This window comes from Lissotriton vulgaris, chromosome 7, assembly GCF_964263255.1.
Source record: "Lissotriton vulgaris chromosome 7, aLisVul1.2, whole genome shotgun sequence".
Classification (NCBI taxonomy): domain Eukaryota; kingdom Metazoa; phylum Chordata; class Amphibia; order Caudata; family Salamandridae; genus Lissotriton; species Lissotriton vulgaris.
The window spans coordinates 96491281-96509349 of record NC_141695.1 but is presented as its reverse complement, the minus strand read 5'-3'; positions in this window follow the sequence as shown (position 1 = coordinate 96509349).

Sequence of the window (18069 nt, the reverse complement as noted above, 5' to 3'; positions counted from 1 at the left end):
TAACTACAAATATATCTAACCTCTGGCCTTGTCGGGAAACAACGCCTGCATTACTCCATCAGAACTATCAGATCATCAACATTAAAGTCACCAACCAAGAAATTTACACCATAATAAACTTTTATAATAACATGACCCCGACGGAGCTGACCAAAGCCCTAAGTGAAATTTCTGATGTGACAAACGATCTGAAAAGCAAATACGCCAAAGTTACACATTCAATAATTTGGGGAGGAGACTTTAACCTTCATATATGCAATAGAAGCAACACCTCTACCTGTGGGATCACAGATGAACAAGAAAACTCACTGACTCATTTCGCCCACACGGAGGAAGGTATCAACATGCAGGCTATTATGTTCGAGTTAGACATAGGGTTCGCGAACATGATAATGACGCCCACAACCCAATTTACATCAACCTGCCATGGAAGAGGCGTTGAAACATTAATAGACTACATCCTAGTTTCCACCAATAAAACCACACGTATAAAGCACTTCGAAGTGAATAACACCGCACTCAGCGATCATTACCCACTCAGACTAACGTATCTCGAACCCGATCATCGAAAGAACAAAGCTAAGGACCATCTGGGCATGCTCCATCAGGAAGCACTCACACTGAACAGATTAAACGGCTTCACCCTAAAATGGGGCAAATTAGATCAAGAAACCACCAGCGCAATAATATTTAAAAAATGCAGGAACAACATCGACAATTGTCTAGACCCTTCTGCAACTGCTCCGGAGATCATGACTAGCTACAATACAATAGTGAAAACTATAAGTAACGAACTAACTAAACCCAGTAAACAAAACAACACATTAAGAAAAGGATGGTTTAATACGCTCTGCACAAAAGCCTATTCTGATCTAACGAAAGCCTTAGCAAAAAAAGAAAGGAACAGAGAGGAGATAATCCAATTAAGGAAGTCTTACACGCATGCAATCAAACAAAGAAAAAAGGAGCTACAAGCTAACCTCTGGACTCAACTGCTAAACAGCAGCACTCTAAAAGACAGTGCAGCCTTCTGGAAAATAGTCAAGAGCCCTTTCTTAACAGAAAACAACGAAGGTCCCTCCTTAGACGTCGCTATAAACGCGGAGGACTGGGTGCAACCTTTCTCAGGGGTCTTTGGAGAGGCAAAACCCGGAGATTCAACTTCTCCGGTCCCTCTCTCACTGGTGAAATATCCAATAGAAATACATTTCACTATCAACGAAACAGCGAAAGCCATAAAAACCGCAAAAAATGGCAAAGCGCCAGGACCAGACTCTGTCCCTATGGATCTTTACAAATTTCTACCAGATCTTTGGTCTCCCCTTTTAACCAAAGTATTAAATGCAGCAAAGGACACCAATCTTCCTGACTCTTGGTCAGCATCGATTTTGGTCCCTATTTTTAAGAAGGGCAACAGAGACAGTCCCTCTTGTTACCGCCTCATTTCCCTCCTGGATTCGGTCGGAAAGATGGCAGGGAGGATACTGCTTGACCGTCTCCAGGAGTGGTCAAAAGAACACGGGGCACTCTCAGACCTTCAATACGGGTTCAGGGCCGGTCTGAGTACTGTGGACCAAGTCCTAAACCTAACATTACTGACTGGAAAATACGTAACAGCTAAAAAATCCAGCCTACACATGGTTTACGTCGACCTCACAGCAGCGTTTGACTGCGTGGAACATTCAAAACTCTGGTTAATAATGCTGCAAATGGGGATTGAACCACCAATAGTCGATTTTCTGCGTGAATTATATTCTCGAGCCATGGGAAAGGTACGATTTGGGACAGCAGGTCAACTAACAAACAGCTTTCCAATACAGAAGGGGGTCAGACAAGGGTGCGTGCTGGCCCCTTTCTTATTTACGCTCTACACTAATGGACTTGAAACCGCAATGTTACAGGGCGCAAAAGATCTCCCAGAAGCGGGCCGTCGGCAGATTCCAGCACTACTATATGCCGACGATGAGGTGATCCTTGCACGAACTCCGGTCCAGCTTCAACAGGCCCTAAACAACTACTGTACCTTCATGACAAGTCTAAATTTATAAGTCAACATAAAGAAAACCTATGTGATGCATGCCGGTACCAAGGGGAAAAAAGTGAAGAAAATCTACGTGGACAATCTGCCCCTTGAAAGAACTAAAACGTACCCCTATCTTGGCATCACCATCGATGAGGCGTTTAATTGGAAAGAAGCAAACACTTCTCGAAAGTTATCTCTCATAAGAACAGTTGGCGCTCTAAAAGCTTTTTCTCTTCGTCTGGGAAAAAGACCTCCGACTGAGATGATAAAGATCTATAATGCAAAATGCATCAGTACAGCCATCTTCGGAGCAGGAGTCTGGGGAATAACAAATGTTGAACAAATACAGAAAGTCGAAAACTCCTTTCTAAAATTCCTACTGGCTGTCCCAAAGAGCACAACTACCTTTGGATGCCATCTAGAACTCGGAGTGGATCATATCTCTGATATCATTAAGATCCAGCCTATTATGTTATGGCGCAGAATATGGGCAACGGACGAGTGCCAGCTCACAAGAGCAATAATCGAGGACTGCATGAAATTAGAGTACATGAAAAAGATAAAATGGCTGTGTTATGTAAAATCCTTTCTTTCAGATATTGGTTTTCCGAGATTTTTTGATGAACCACTGTCAGTAACAGACATAACAAAAAAAGAACTAAAAACACTCTGTCTGTCGCATCTATCCCAACTACGGATGCTGAACGAAATAGGAAAGACATCAGTTCAACACTGCCTAATAATACAATTGGTTCCATACATTCAACCATATCTGCAGTACGATCTGTCACAATTTGAAAAACTTCTCCTCACTCGTTTCAGGTTCAACCTCTATCACTTTATGGTTTTATTTCCCATCCAGAACGTTTGGTCACACAATATCTCAGCGTGTCCCTGTGACCTTACGTCCCCACAGTCCACAATTCATGTCCTTTTCTTTTGTAAATTTTACACGCCACTTCGCAGGAGGTGGATATTACCACTACTAAAAGTAATGAAAATTCGAAGATGCCGCCCTGACTATTTGGCGTTGCAATTCTAAAACTTAATGACAAAATCTGTGGCACAGTATCTAAAATTATGTCTCAGGCACCGCACGAACTTATAAAGTAACAAAGAGCCACCTGTCTTAAAACGGACTTTAGCAAACGTTTTTTAAAGAGCAATGTTAACATAGTATGAATTTAGTGTTTTTTAATATATTTATTGTGTATTTCTGTACTTTTATGGCTTTCACAACAAAAACCAAATAAAGATGATTTGATTTGATTTGATTTAAGTTTGAAAAGAAGTCATAGGGCCACTGCGTCTAACTTTAAAAAAGTAAGGTAACCCCGTAGTCAAGCACTACCCCCAAAATTCAGGAGCACGTCTGTATTTAATAAAGCATGCACTTCTCTGAGGGTGTTTGCTACATGAAGGACAAATGTTTCTCTAGCAGATGTAAGAGCAACCTCTTTTTGAGACAATAGCGCTCTTATACGACTCATTTGGTTGACTCTACTTTCAAGGTCGGAATCGATGGCCAGATGGAAACATCCAGCTTCCCATGCAGAGGAGTAAACACAACTTTTTTTATAGCAAACCACACGCTAAGTTACCGTAATCATGTAAGCGATGCCTGCTAACTTTGCACAACAATCTGCATTATTTCAAATTAAATAACTCACGTTTCCAGTAAACTGAACGGTGGTATGATAACAGGTGTCGGAGTGCCTTTCAAAACTCAGGCCAAATTAGGCGCATCTTCATTGTAAGAGCCATGCAAATGTATGTGTGTACAAATTAATGAGTGATCTGGTGCTATTGTGCAATCCTCGCCATTTAGATAGACTTTTTTTCCCACCCTCAGGCACCTATATGTAAATGATAATAACCAAGCTTCATAGAGATAAGCGCTGCCTAAAGATCCATATCTACCTGTAGCATAGTATTTCATGCAAACCTCAAACTTAAACAGGCTAAAAAGTAACGTTATGATACCGTAGATAAGCCACACAGCTGAATCAGATCTCCAATGAGTGACCACTTGTAACCATTCACATAGCGCGCCCTTTGCTCGGATTTCACAGTAAGAGAGTGATCGCACCATAGTTTGTACTGCTAATCATTCTCAGCATACCCTACCAATACGCTTTCACGTTACGCATCACATCAAAGCTTCCGTGTGACGTCATGTACGGCGCCGTACGCAAAAGACGCAAATGTTTTTAATTGTTTAATTGTTTAAAAACATATATTTATGTATTTAATGAACTAACAGAAGACATTATCTACGATAATTATGAAATCATTTTTTCCAAAGTTTCAATAATCCTATATTACTTTTAAAAGTAATTACACAAATCGCAGTGGAACGTCATGCGTACTCGCATCGTAAGAGCACGGTAAGCGCACGGTAAGCGCAGCGTAAGAGTACGCAAAACCATGTGATTTTAAAAGAAGACAATTGATTGGTTCATAACACTTCCTATTACAACTGTTGAAACTTCTGTCCCATTTTAATTATTCTACTTTGACTTTCTAAGAAGAAGCATCTCTTCTGAGAATCTTGTCAAATATAACAAAGTTTACCATAATAACAGCAATGGACTCCATACTTCCATACACTTGTAATGTCGTTCAGACAGAGCGGACTGCAAGAGACACCAATCTCCATCTTCACACTCGAACTCCAGAAGGAGAAGGAACTTGGGTGTTCAAAGAAGCAGCCAGATTGGTGATGTGGACAGAGGCCTGTCAGGAATTTTTGTTCGTACTCGTGGCTAAAATATTATTGACAGCTCATGTGCAGAAGTTGAACAGTGAGCGCAATGAATTTCTTCTTTGATGGCGCGCTAACAAGATACTACTGTCATGACAGGAATTTCGGTTGTAGTGTGCAGCACACTAGGTGCGCGAGCACAATGGCGGAACCCTAGCACAATCAACCACTGCAACTAGACTGCCCCAAGCAGTTCCTCTGGATTGCGGCGTCCATCATGGAATTCTTTTTGCTTAAAGTCATGCAATCTTCACAGCACAATCCTAGACTCGGTCTCCCAAAAGGGACACAGTTTTCTCCATTGAGGATACTTGTAACTACACAGGTATTTCCTACATGAAAACAAGCTTCTGGACCACAGCACACTACAGATCTGTGAGTTCTTGACAGTACCCCCCTCAAAAAACACAGTCCCCCATTTTGGATTTGTTGGGGTGTTTTGACGAAAGATTCGTACTACCTTTGGAGCATGACATGTGGCTCCAAAGATCTCTCCTTAGCACCAAAAGCTTTCCAATCAATCAAATAATATAATTTTCCTCTACGTATTTTTTGAGCCTAAGATCTTATTGATTTAAAATTCTGTAGCCAAGTCTATGTGAATAGGAGCTGGGAGTGAGTTCATTCTCAATTCTGGTGGATTTCTTTTTACCAAAGAGACATGGAAAACCGGTGAACTTTCAACAATGGAGGTAAACATGTTTTGACGACTGCTACTGGATTTATCATCTTGTCAACCTGGATAGGACATACAAATCTTGGCTGATATTTGTGATTCTCTTGTAAATGCAAATGGCGGGTGGATAGCCAAACTTTATCACCTTTAATGAAAATGTGGCATTCTTTCCTTTTTTTATCTGTGTGTGCTTTGTATGACTTTTTAGTCTTGATTGTGTTTCTCTCTGCTCTCAAGAATGTGTTTTGCAATTCTTTGACTAGCTCATCAACTGCCTGGACAGTATTGTCTTCTTTACCCGAAAGCACACTAGGATGTCTCCCATAATTGAGGTAAAATGGTGTGAAGCCTGTTGAAGAGTGAACTGCATTGTTATATGCAAATTCTGTTGCCAAAACCATTTCTGTTCAATGTTTTACTTGGTCAAATAGATAAAGCTGCAAATATTGTTCCAGCTCCTGTTTGACCCTCTCTGTTTGTTCATCAGTTTCTGGGTGGTAGCTAGTTGAATAGTGGGAGTCTATTTCTAATCTTTTAGTGGATGCCCTCCAAAAATCTGAAAGGAATTGAGACCCTCTGTCTGAAACTAGAACCTTTGGGATCCCATGGGCTCTCATGATGTGCTGTATGAATAACTAAGCTAGCTGTGGAGCACTAGGAATCATTTTAAAAGGTATAAAGTGTGCCATCTTAGAGAATGTATCAACAAACACCAAAATTGAATTACAACCTTGTCTAACGGGAAGGCCTACTATTCGATCCATAGAAACTGTGCTTGGGATGGGGTGCGGTAGGCAAAAGTTGAAGAAAACCTTGAGAAGCAGATACACTGCGTTTTCCTTTTGAACATTCTTCACAATTGGAAACATATTGTCTCATCTGGCCCTCCGTCTTGGGGCACCAAAAGTTTCTTTTCACAAGTGCCAGAGTTTCAGAATACCCTTATGACCAGTCATGGATTATCATGACAAGCTAAAAGAGCAATTTTCTGTACATCATTAGTTGGTCAGTATAACGCTTCTTTGAAATATGGTAAATGTTCCTGGATTTTTTCAACCTGGGGCTTGTTTTACTCATTCCAGCATCACATTCCCTGGTATGGCTTCCACAATGGATATCTTAAAATCCCAAAACTGAGTTGCCAATAGAAATGTTGTTTCTGGAATTATAGGTACTTTCTCTGAAATTACACCAGTTGCTTCAATGTCAATTCTAGATAACGCATCAGCTTCACCATTACCCCTGGATGATAAATGATGATAAAATTAAAATCTGCAAAGAAGAGGGACCAATGTAGTTGTCTTGCTGTTAGAGTCAGGCTGATCTTAAGAACTGCAGGTTTCTATTATCTGTGTACACCGTGACCTTATTTCGAGCTCCCAACAAATAGTGCCTCCATTCTAGGAACACGTCCTTAACTGCTAACAATTCCTGATTGGCAATTAAATAATTCAATTCCAGCAGTCTTAGTTTCCAAAAATAAAAAGCCAGATGATGCAACTGTACGATGCTTTTCTGATGCTGAGAAAGGATTCCTCCGTTTGCAGCATCGGATTCGTCAGCCTCGACATAAAATGGTTCTTCAGGATTTGGATGCATTAATCTGGCCGCTGTTGTAAAAGATTCTTTAAAAAATCTGAAAGCAAAATCTACTTCTGAAGTTCATTCAAATGTACCCCCTGTTTTAGTAGGCAGGTTACAGGTCTGACTGTGAAAAATGTTAGAGGAATCTCCGGTAAAAATTTGCAAAGCCTTTAAAGCTTTGTAATTTCCTTAACACTCTTCGGGGTCCACCAATTTTGCACTGCTTTCACCTTGGCTGGATCCACGTTGACTCTGATTGATGAATGAATGAATGAATCAATACATTTGTAGAGCACGCTACTCACTCGTAGAGGTCTCAAGGCGCTGGGGGAGGGGGGAGTGCCGCTACTGCTCGAAGAGCCAGGTCTTGTGGTGTTTCCTGAATGTGAGGTGGTCCTGGGTTAGTCGTAGGTGGGCGGGGAGGGAGTTCCACGTCTTGGCCACCATGTAGGAGAATGACCTTCCTCCGGCAGTGGTTCTGCGGATCCGTGGGACGGTGGCGAGGGCGAGGCTGGTGGAGCGGAGTTTGCTTGTTGGAGTGTAGAACATGAGGCGGTTGTTGAGGTATTCGGGACCTATGTCATGGAGCGCTGTGTGTGCGTGGGTGAGGAGCCTGAATGTGATCCTTTTGGTGACGCAGAGCCAGTGCAGGTCTCTCAGGTGGGCTGATATGTGGCTGTTGCAGGGGATGTCGAGGATGAGTCATGCGGATGCGTTCTGTATACGTGTAGTATTCTGTGTTTGTGCCCTTATGGCACTGGTAGTTGGAACCCTGTGTGTTGGGAGTTCCGAGGCCGGAGTGGAATGCTGACAGTTCTGTCAGTTGGTTGCTGTACTTTTAGCCTGTCGCTGTGCTGCTCTTGAGCCGAATAAACTTGAACACAAGAAGCTTCCTACGTCTGTGAATCTTCATTTACACTACAGAATTGATGGCGACGATGCTCAAGAGCATGAAACGGACCTGCAGTCTCACCTCGTGAATGTGCAGAATCGAGAGAGAGAAGGTCGGTGTGTCTCGGCGCCGGCGAGGAGGAGGAATCGCGTTTTGCGAGTAGAACACATCCCACTGAAGGAGAAGGAGTCTGAGCGGAGCGCACGACGAAGTTCAATGCAAGATAAGTGTGCCGTTTTCCTTGTCTCAGCGCGTCCATCTGGGGGCGGAGAGCTGCTGCGCAACGGTCGTGGTTGGCGCAGGGTGGAGCGTGTGGTTGGCAGCGTTAGGCACGCTGATTTCGATCCGTCGGCCATTTTGGACTGTGACGTCCGTGGTTGGCAACGCGGTTCCACGCACGCAGCGGCCATTTTTTTATCACGAAAACTTACGTGGTTGGCAAATCACGAAGAGACACTAAATACTGTTGTGCGCTATACGCTGTGGGGCAAGGCACAATTTTTAAAACGGTAAACTAGTTAAAAGGAATTTACTGTTGTGCGCTACTCGCTGTGGGGCAAGGAACTTTTAAAGGACAAGGAAAGAAAAAGCGCTCTCCTCCATAACGCGGATCAAAAAAATATATAATAAAAGCTAAACGAGTTTTTTCCATTTTCTTCTGCACTCAGTTTTTGCAATCTTTCTAGTCAGTTTCCAGCACGTTCTAAGGAATACCCTATTCCTCAGTTGGCACAGCGACATCACAAGACCTGCTGTTCTCTCTTATTTTCTTTCACATTTCTTTTTCTTGCAATGCAGTCAGTTTCGCCTCCACCACCTTTCCTGGAGACACCAGGGAATCCACCGATAATTTGGAGGAAGTGGTTCGACGCCTTCAAAACCTATCTAGGTGCAATAGGCGCGTCTAGATACCGCGCAGAAAGGAAGAAATGTCTTCTTTTGCACTCCTTGGGTTTCGAGGGCAGGGAAATCTTTAAACACTTACCCCCTATTGCAAGAAACAACGAAGATGACATCGATGAGTATGTTGAGACAAGAATGAAATTGGAGTTGAGGTTTGACGTGAAACCAAGTCTCGTTGTGATCAGGCATAAGTTTTTCAAAAGAGAGCAACTCCCTGGCGAAAATGTGGAAACCTATGTCTCCATCCTGAGACAATTGAGTGCAGAGTGCGAGTTTGAAGCATTCAGAGAACAATTGATAAGAGATCAGTACATCTGCAAGTGCACTGACAAGTCGATTCAACAGAAGTTGCTCACGTTAGGGAATCCTACTCTGGAAGAAATAATCCGCACAGCCAAGAGTATTGAACTATCTAAGAAAGAGGTTAAAGAGCTTGAAAAAAAGAACGAAGAGACAGTCTCCATTGTGAGGTCCAAGGAGAACAGAGAAACCAGAACTGGTCCTGGTCAACAACCTTTTGAGAGGAACTTTCCTCCTTATCCACAACGCAACGATAGGAATCTGTTTTCTAGACGTGACATTTGTTATAGATGTGGAAATCCCTCTCACAACAAGGATAATAAGTTCTGTCCGGCTAGGAGTGCTACTTGCCGCACATGTGGGAAATTTGGTCATTTTGCCAAAATTTGCCAAAATCCTAGGCAGGGAAATATGAGTTTGGGCAATAAGTCTCAGAGTCAGGTTAACACTACTGGGGTAGGATGTGTTGCAGAATGTAATGATAACACTAGCAGGGGGGAAGATCACATTAGTACCATCCAAGATGATCTTAGAGATATGGTTGTTGTGGTTCGTGAGGGGGAGAATTCTGTTGATGTGTCTACCAAAGTTGACAAAGACATGGTCATAGCTGTGCGTGATGATGGAGTCATTGTTGGTGACCCTGCGGATTGTGTTGATCCATATGAAAATTTTGGTGTGGGTGATAAAATCATTTCCTTATTAGTAGACTCAGGAGCAAAGGTCACTATGATCACCCAAGAACTATTTAATGAGACTTGGCCTGGAAGAAAACTAGAACCTCCCGACAGAGCTCCTGTATCCTTTGAGGGTTGCAGAATAGCTTTGGATGGGTATTTTGAGGATATCATTCAGTTCAGGGGGAGGAAAATTTTTGGGAAAGTTTATGTGGCTTGCAAGGGTCTTAACATTTTGGGTTGGTTCCATGGTGGTTTGTTTCGGTTAATATTAAGACCAGGTGCAAGAGAACAGGTTGGGATGGAAGAGGATGTTTTAATTTCAGAGAGTTTGGCTGTTGTAGAAACTGATGACTATGTGGTGGGTTTGGCCATTAAGTTTCCTTCTGTTTTCAGTAAAGGTCTTGGAATGATTAGAGGTTTCGAACACGAGATCAGAGTTAAGGAAGGGGCCATTCCAGTCAAGCATAAGGTAAGGGGTGTCCCTTTTAGTGTCAGGGATAGTCTTGAAAAGGAACTCATGGATTTGTGCAAAAAGGGTATTATCGAACCCATCGAATCATCGTTGTGGTTGTCTCCCCTTGTTGTCGCAAGGAAAAGGAATGGAGATTTACGCGTCTGTGTCGACTTACGCAGCCTTAACAGGAACATCTGGGTCGACTCACACCCTTTGCCTAAGATCACCGATTTATTGTCTCTAACCAGGGGCGCTAGGTGGTTCACTAAGTTGGATCTAGCATCTGCTTACCACCAGGTGGTGTTGAGTGAGTCTTCTAGGCACTTAACTGCTTTTGTTTCGCCTTTTGGCAGCTTCCAATACTGTAGAATGCCCTTTGGACTTGCCTCTGCGGCAGCAGTTTTCCAGAGGTTAATGAGTCAGATGTTCAAGGACACTCCCGGAGTGATTGTTTTTCAAGACGATGTCTTAATTTTTGGGCAAAGCAAAGGGGAACATGATGTTTCTTTGAGTCAGGTGTTAGGCATTATGCAAAGTAAAGGCGTTGTTCTTAAAAGGGAGAAATGTGTTTTTCTCAAAGAGAAAATGGAATTCCTTGGGAAAGTTGTCTCTCACAAGGGGGTTGAACCACGTCCAGGGTTAGTTAAAGCCATTGTCGATGCCTCTCCTCCCCTGGATAAACCTGGTTTGAAATCCTTTATAGGGTTGAGTGAATTCTACTCTAGATTCATCAAGGGTTACGCGTCAAAAATTCAACCCTTAACCAACATACTCAAGAAAAATGTACCTTTTGTGTGGAATGAGAATTGTGATGAAATTTTCCGTTGGATCAAGTCTCAGCTTGTGAGTGACAGTGTTCTCAGAGCTTTTGATCCTAATAAGGAATGTGTGGTGACTGTTGATGCTAGCGGGTTTGGTCTAGGGGCTGTGCTCACCCAGAAGAATGGTCAGGTTGATAACACCATAGCTTATGCGTCAAGAGTTTTGCGTGGTGCAGAAATGAATTTTTCGGTCATCGAGAAAGAGTTGTTGGCCTGCTGGTGGGCAGTCAGAAAATTCAATTCCTTTCTCTGGGGAAGTCATTTCACTATACGCACAGATCACAGTCCTTTGGTCTCAATTTTGTCTGGTGAAAAGATTAAAGAGCACACCCCTAGAATTGCAAGGTTGTCGACCAAGCTTCTACAGTACGACTTTGACATAACCTATTTGCCTGGAGCAAAAAATGTCAGGGCAGACTATTTTTCACGTTTTCCTATCTCTGGTAATGACTCCGAGGTTGAGAGGGAAGATGATCAGGAGGATTGTTTTGTAGCGGCAATAGACTTAGAAGGAATGTGTGCTGTGAGTGAAACTGAGTGGAGAGGAGAATTGGCAAAGGATGTCATCCTTGCTCGTGTCATTGAATTTTTGAAGTCTGGTTGGCCGAGGAAGAAGTATGTCTCTGGACCTTTTCAGACGTATGTTAAGGTTGCTGAAGAACTCACTGTAGAGGATGGTATTCTTTTGCGTTGTGGTAGGCTGGTTCCTCCGGTGAGTTTGAGGGAACGTCTTATGGATGGTGCACATGAAGGTCACTTAGGGAAAACTTTCACCAAACGTAGGTTGCGAGATGTTTTTTGGTGGCCACAAATGGATGCGTGTGTTGATTCATTGATTGATGGTTGTGTTATTTGCAACAATTCTGACAAAAGTCTAAAAGTGAGGACGCCCCCCTGGAACCGGTTCAACTTCCTGAAAGAGCTTGGGAAAAGATTGGAGTTGACCTGGTCGGACCCTTTAACCTCTTACCACCCACCTCACGATATGCTATTGTGGCCATTGATTACTATTCCAAGTGGCCTGAGGTTCGGTTCATCAATGAGCCCTCCTCCGCAAATGTCATTCTGTTCCTGAAGGATATCTTTCTTAGAGAGGGTTTTCCTTCATGTATCATGACCGACAATGGGGTACAGTTTGTTAGTTGTGATTTCAAGTCTTTTCTTACCCAAAGTGGTGTCTCTCACAAGAAGAGTTCCTTGTACCATCCCCAGTCCAATGGTCTTGTCGAGAGAATGAACCGTGTGTTGAATAACTGTGTGCAATGGGCCATTGCCAGTAAGTGTGTTTTGGAAAACGCTGTTCGCTCCATGCTATGGTTTTACCGTACGACCGCACATTCTTCCACTGGTTTCTCCCCTTTTGAGCTTCTAAGAGGGAGGAAACCGTCGACTAAGATTTGTCCAGGTTGGATGTCCAAGTGGGTCAAGATGAATGTCATAGATGGCATTGATGGTCTTGTGAGAGAAAATGTTAACAAAGCACAGGCTAGGCAGAAAAGCCATTTTGATGAGAGGAAAAAGGTGGTGTCTCATGGTTTCTGTGTTGGTGATGTTGTTCGCATTAAGAATCCTGCTCATGTCACCAAAGGCAGGAGTAAATTCTCTGAACCGGTTGTTGTCAACAAGGTTTGTGGCAATGCTGTGCAAGTTAACAACAACCATTGGTGGAATGTCTGTAAGGTTGTCAAAGTTAAAATTGCCTCCTCTGAATCCACCAATTCTGGCAACAAATGTTGTAATGAAGATTTGTCGCCCACACTTCGCAGGAGTTTGAGAGTACCCAGGATTCCTGTCAGGTTCAGATAGTTCTGTTTTCTTCCCTGTCCTGCTATGTGAGGTGCTGACCCTGTTTTGTGTTTTGTCAGGCTTTCTTCCTTCTTCTCGTACTTTCCTTTTTCTTCCTTCTTGCTTTTCCTTTTGTTTTCTGTTTCTTTCTGTCTATCTCTTAACTCTTTTCTTTTCTTCCTTTTGTTTGCAGAAATGAGGATAATGTAGTATTCTGTGTTTGTGCCCTTATGACACTGGTAGTTGGAACCCTGTGTGTTGGGAGTTCCGAGGCCGGAGTGGAATGCTGACAGTTCTGTCAGTTGGTTGCTGTACTTTTAGCCTGTCGCTGTGCTGCTCTTGAGCCGAATAAACTTGAACACAAGAAGCTTCCTACGTCTGTGAATCTTCATTTGGAGTCTTTTCTGAAGTTTGACTGTTGTTCCTGCGTATAGGGCGTTTCCGTAGTTTAGTCGGCTGGTGACGAGGGCCTGGGTGACCATCTTTCTAGTTCCAGTAGGGATCCACCATCTTGCGGAGCATGTGCAGGGTGTTGAAGCATGAGGATGAGATGGCGTTGACTTGCTTGGTCATCGTGAGAGAGGAATCCAGGATGAATCCCAGGTTGCGTGCGTGGTCTGTGGGTGTCGGTGCGGTTCCCAGTGCTGTGGGCCACCAGGAGTCGTCCCAAGCAGATGGGGATGGTCCGAGGATGAGGACCTCCGTCTTGTCTGAGTTCAGTTTCAGACGGCTGAGTTTCATCCATTCAGCAACGTTTTTCATTCCTTCCTGGAGGTTGAGTTTGGCGGTGGCTGGGTCTTTGGTGAGGGAGAGTATCAGCTGGGTGTCATCGGCGTATGAGATGATGTTTAGGTTGTGTTTGCGTGCGATGGTGGCTAGGGGGCTCATGTAGATATTGAAGAGGATTGGGCTGAGCGATGAGCCTTGGGGTATGTCGCAGATGATCTCGGTGGCCACGGAGTGGAAGGGAGTTAGGCGGACTCTCTGGGTTCTGTCGGAGAGGAACAAGGTGATCCAGTCCAGGGCTTTGCCTTGGATCCCGGCGTTGTGGAGGCGGGATATTAGGGTATGATGGCATACTGTATCAAAGTCGGCTGAGAGGTCTAGGAGGATGAGAGCAGTTGTTTCCCCGTTGTCAAGTAGGGTCCTGATGTTGTCAGTGGCTGCGATGGGTCTTGGTGCTGTGGTTGGCTCAAAATCCGTACTGGGATGGGTCGAGGGATTCATTGGCCTCGAGGAAAGCGGCCAGCTGTTTATTGACGATGTTCTCGATAACTTTTGCAGGGAAGGGAAGAAGAGAGATGGGGCGGAAGTTTTTTAGGTCTTTAGGGTCCGCTGTGGGTTTCTTCAGTAGGGCGTTGATCTCTGCGTGCTTCCAGCTCTCTGGGAAGGTGGAGGACGCGGGGGAGTTGTTTATGATGTTCCGTAGGTGGGGAGCGATGATGGTGTTGGCTTTGTTGAAGATGTGGTGAGGGCATGGGTTGGAGGGAGAGCTGGAATGGATGGTGTTCATAGCATAGGCGGTGTCTTCGGTGCTGATGGGAGTCCAAGCGCTGAGGGTGGTTGTACGGGGTGTTGGTTCGGTGGCTGGGGGCGGAGTCTGGGCACCAAAGCTGTCCTGGATATCTGCGATCTTGCGTTGAAAGAACGTGGCAAAGGAGTTACAGAGGTCTTGCGATGCTGTGATGTTGTTGCTGCTGGCACTGGGATTGGAGAGCTCTTTTACGATGCTGAAAATGTCCTTGCTGTTGTGGGTGTTGTTGTCCAGCCGTTCTTTGAACGATGTGTTTTTGGTAGTGCGGATCAGCTGGTGGTGTTTGCGGGTGGCGTTCTTGAGGGCTGTCATGTTTTCTGTCCTCTGTTCGTGGCACCAGGCTTTCTCGAGGGTTTGACAGGATTTCTTTGATTCTTCGAGGTCGTCGGTGAACCATGTTGTTTTCCTGTTGCTGGGCTTGCCTGGGCGGTTTTTCAGTGGTGCAAGGGTGTCGGCGCAGTTGACGATCCACTGTGTGAGGTTGCAGGCTGAGTCACTGGTGTCAGTAGTGTTGATTGGTGGGTTCTGGCTTAGTGATGTGGTTAGCTGGTCTGCGGTGACTTTGCCAGGGATCTGTTGCAGGCGGTGGTGGGATGTGGTCTTCTTAAAGGTGAAGTGGATGCAGCTGTGGTCGGTCCAGTGTAGTCCGGTGGAGTGGCTGAAGGCAATGTGGCTGCTGGCGGAGAAGATGGGGTCGAGCGTGTGGCTGGCGTAGTGGGTGGGGGTGTTCACCAGTTGCTTGAGTCCGAGGTTGGCGAGGTTGTCGAGCAGGGTGGTGGTTTTGTTGTCTTTGTTGTTCATCCAGGTCGATGTAGTCTGATGAGGCGAGGGCCTGTGGGCTGATGAAGTCGGCGATGGCTTCACTGAATTGTGTGCGTGGGCCCGGGGGTCTGCAGATGAGGGTTCCTCTGAGGGTGGTCTTGGGGTCTGTGTGGATCTGGAAGTGTAGGTGTTCAGCGGTGGTGAGGGCATCTTCGGAGTTGGTCATGATGCCGATGGTGTTCCTGTAGATGATGGCGATTCCTCCTCTGGTTTGGTTGATCCTTTCAGGTGATCTTGTAGCCATCCAGGATGGCTATGGCAATGTCGGGGGGTGAGGAGGCATTCATCCAGGTTTCTGTGAGGAATGGGACGTCTGGTGCTGTTGTGTCACGGAGGTCCCAGAGCTCGACGGCGTGCTTGTGGACAGAGCGGGTGTTGAGCAGGATGCACTTGAGGTGGTTGTTGTTGTTGCCTGGTCAGGGTGGTGGGGTGCAGGTTTGGATGCAGGTGAATTTGCAGGTTTGGCAGGAGAAGGGTCCGTGGGTGCGCTTAGGAGTGGCTTGGTAGCAGGCAGATGGTCGGCCGATGTTGAGTGTGAGGAGGGTGGTGGGGTCGTACTTCCGTCGGGTTTATTGGTTCCGGCGGGGGCCAGAGGTTCTGGCGCTGGGCATGGTCCAGGCGCGGATGGGCGAAAACGGGCTTGCCGCGGCACGCCTGCTGCGCACGGCCGCTGCGCGGCCTCCATATGAGGGGCTGAGGGAGGGAGGAGCAGCTGGGAGGCGAGAGCGGGGCGGCGGATGGGGCACCGGGGGTGGGGCCGCAGGGGAGGCTGCGGTGGGAAGCGCAAGGGAGGGGAGCGGGAGGGGGGGTGGTACAGAAGAAAACAGGGGGCAGGGGGTAGAGGGCACAAAGGGCATGAGGGGTGGCAGAGAAAAACAACAACAGCAACAGAAAGTGACAAAAGTAAATCAAATCCAAAACCGAGGAGAGCAGCACAGGACGGACTCAGGCAGCGATCCTGGTCACAGCGGGTGGCGGCAGCGGGACCGCAGCACAGGAGGATCATGTGGCGGCTCAGGGGGGCGACCTACCTGGTAGCAGGGTCAAGGGTCGCTCCTTTCACCACCGCATGGCCTCCATATGAGGGGCTGAGGTAGGGAAGAGCAGCTGGGAGGCGGGAGCGGGGCCGCAAATGGGGCACCAGGTGGGTGGGGCTGCAGGGGGGGCAGCTGCGGGAAGCGTGAATTAGGGGAGTAGGAGAGGGGTGGTACAGAAGAAAACAGGAGGTAAGGGGGAGAGGGCACAAAGGGCACGAGGGGTGGCATAGAAAAACAACAACAGTAACAGAAAGTGACAAAAGTAAATCAAATTCAAAGACCGAGGAGAGCAGCACAGGACCGACTCAGGCAGCGATCCTGGTCACAGCGGGTGGCGGCAGCGGTACAGCGGCACAGGAGGACTGTGTGGCGGCTGAGGGGGGCGACCTACCTGGTGGCAGGGTCAAAACTGTGTTTTTTGCAATTTTCACCCCGAGTGTGCTGGGTATAATCAGACGTGAATGCCAGGCTCTCCACACCACTGGAGTCAAGCTATCCAGGCTGATGAAGGCTGATAGCCAGAAACCGGTCCTTGGATGCTTGATTCCGGTCTGGGAAAGACATGGCTTGGTAGTTTGGACTGGACTGTTCCCATGAGGCACAGGGTCAGAGCTGATTTGCATTTAGCCATTGTCTAACCCAGGGTGGTGTGGAGTGCAAAAAAAACGATGGATTTAGGCCCAGATACTTGTACTGAGGTTCTACATTCTGTCCATCAACTGTGTTTTTTGCAATTTTCACCCCGAGTGTGATGGGTATACTCAGACGTGAGTCCCAGGCTCTCCACGCCACTGGAGTCAAGCTATCCAGGCTGATGAAGGCTGATAGCCAGAAACCGGTCCTTGGATGCTTGATTCCGGTCTGGGAAAGACATGGCTTGGTAGTTCGGACTGGACTGTTCCCATGAGGCACAGGGTCAGAGCTGATTTGCATATAGCCATTGTCTAACCCAGGGTGGTGTGGAGTGCAAAAAAACGATGGATTTAGGCCCAGATACTTGTACTGGGGTGAATGTATGACATTGTTCTACATTCTGTCCATCAACTGTGTTTTTTGCAATTTTCACCCCGAGTGTGCTGGGTATACTCAGACGTGAGTCCCAGGCTCTCCACGCCACTGGAGTCAAGCTATCCAGGCTGATAAAGGCTGATAGCCAGAAACCGGTCCTTGGATGCTTGATTCCGGTCTGGGAAAGACATGGCTTGGTAGTTCGGACTGGACTGTTCCCATGAGGCACAGGGTCAGAGCTGATTTGCATATAGCCATTGTCTAACCCAGGGTAGTGTGGAGTGCAAAAAAAACGATGGATTTAGGCCCAGATACTTGTACTGGGGTGAATGTATGACATTGTTCTACATTCTGTCCATCAACTGTGTTTTTTGCAATTTTCACCCCGAGTGTGCTGGGTATACTCAGACGTGAGTGCCAGGCTCTCCACACCACTGGAGTCAAGCTATCCAGGCTGATGAAGGCTGATAGCCAGAAACCGGTCCTTGGATGCTTGATTCCGGTCTGGGAAAGACATGGCTTGGTAGTTCGGACTGGACTGTTCCCATGAGGCACAGGGTCAGAGCTGATTTGCATATAGCCATTGTCTAACCCAGGGTGGTGTGGAGTGCAAAAAAACGATGGATTTAGGCCCAGATACTTGTACTGGGGTGAATGTATGACATTGTTCTACATTCTGTCCATCAACTGTGTTTTTGGCAATTTTCACCCCGAGTGTGCTGGGTATACTCAGACGTGAGTCCCAGGCTCTCCACACCACTGGAGTCAAGCTATCCAGGCTGATGA